Source organism: Zeus faber, assembly GCF_960531495.2.
Source record: "Zeus faber genome assembly, chromosome: 4".
NCBI lineage: Eukaryota > Metazoa > Chordata > Actinopteri > Zeiformes > Zeidae > Zeus > Zeus faber.
Window position 1 is genome coordinate 27,381,624 of NC_137191.1, and position 1,761 is coordinate 27,383,384.

Sequence of the window (1,761 nt, forward strand, 5' to 3'; positions counted from 1 at the left end):
CCAACAACAGTGGTGGGTAAACCACAACAAAAAAATGTCTCAATAACTTGTCATGTGCCCTTGAGCATCAATTACAGCTTGACAACGACGTCTCATGCTGTTCACAAGTCGACTTATTGTCTGCTGAGGCCTGGCCCCCCACTCTTCTTGAAGGGCGGCCCTCAGGTCATTGAGGTTCTGGGGTACAGAGTGACGAGCCTCTACACGGCGACTCGGCTGATCCCATAGGTTTTCTATGGGATTTAGCTCTGGAGAAAGTGCAGGCCACTCCATTTGAGGTACCCCAGTCTCCAGCAGCCGTTCCCGAATGATGCGATCTCGATGAAGAAGATGAAATTAGGCCTGTGTTGTTCATGCAGGGGCACAATGACTGGATTAATGATGTTATTCAGGTAGTATGGGCTCGTCACTGTACCATTCACAAAGTGTAGGGCAGTTCTGTATTGACTAGACACACCTGCCCACACTGTAACACCACCACCACCAAAGGCTCGTCTGGTGACAACAGTGGCTGATGCACAGCACTCTCCTTGTCGTCTCCAACATCGTTGGCGGCCATCATTTCTGCTCAACGTGAATCAACTTTCATCAGAGAACAGCACTGAGGCCACTGGTCCCTCTTCCAGCGTAAATGCTCCCTGGCCCATGCAAGACGATGATGCCTGTGCCTGGTGGTGTGGTCAGGTACCCTTGCAGGTCGTCTAGCACGCAGACCACGCTGATGTAAACGGTTTTGAATGGTCTGACGTGACACTTGTGTGCCTCTCACCTCCCTTAAATGTGCCTGGAGTTAAGTGGCATCATCATCTGGTTCCGCAAGGCACTGTTCACAATGAAGCGCTCATCAGTGTGGGATGTGGCCAAAGGACGTCCACTTCTATGCCTTTCTGTGACTCTTCCAGTCTCTCTGTATCTCTGTTGCAACCTGCTGATGACACTCTGTGACACTCTAAGCTCAGTGGCCACTTCCCTCTGAGAACATCCTGTTTGATGCCTCGCTATGGCGAGGTACTGTTGATCAATTGTTAGGTGTCGTCTTGGTCTCATGTCAAAATGTGAACAGCATGATGAAGGACTGTTTAAATACCAATTCTAATTGAACCAGGAAATGTATTTGTCGATTCATGGATCAAACACCTGTTGTGAATTTTGCCGTTCAGCTCCTTGTTAGGGAACAGCAAGTTGTGCAAAAAGTACTGAAGCATTGAACAGTTGGACATGTGCATTCAAAAGTTTAGAAAAGGTCCAATTAAGTTCACCTGTAAAGGTTATAGTGCATTTTAGGTTCATGCTGAAATTTCACCCGAAAGCTGAATATCCCTAACTTTTTGTGAGTAGTATATTTTTATATTGTGAAGCATTGCCATCTGTGTATAAGCCACAGGCTATGTTTATATTCAATAAAGTTTTATAAAATATAATAAATAATGCAATATTAAATGAGTGATGTCATATCAGCCAGTTTACATATGATGGTATACACTATTTTCTCCTCATTTTTATTAAACCCAACATTTATTTTTAATTTAATTCAGGCCAATCACCCCCCCACACTTGTTTATTCCTTGAGGGAAATCAGGACTAACAGTCTACTTCCAAACATCTATGGAATAATAGTACACAGACTATTCTATAAAGAGCTTCTCAGATTTTATAATCAGCATTTAATAATTATGTTTTATCATTTCCATTAAATCCAACCACACAACATCTTTAATTATAACCTCCCAAGTCCCTTAGCAAACAAACACTCAAACAGCG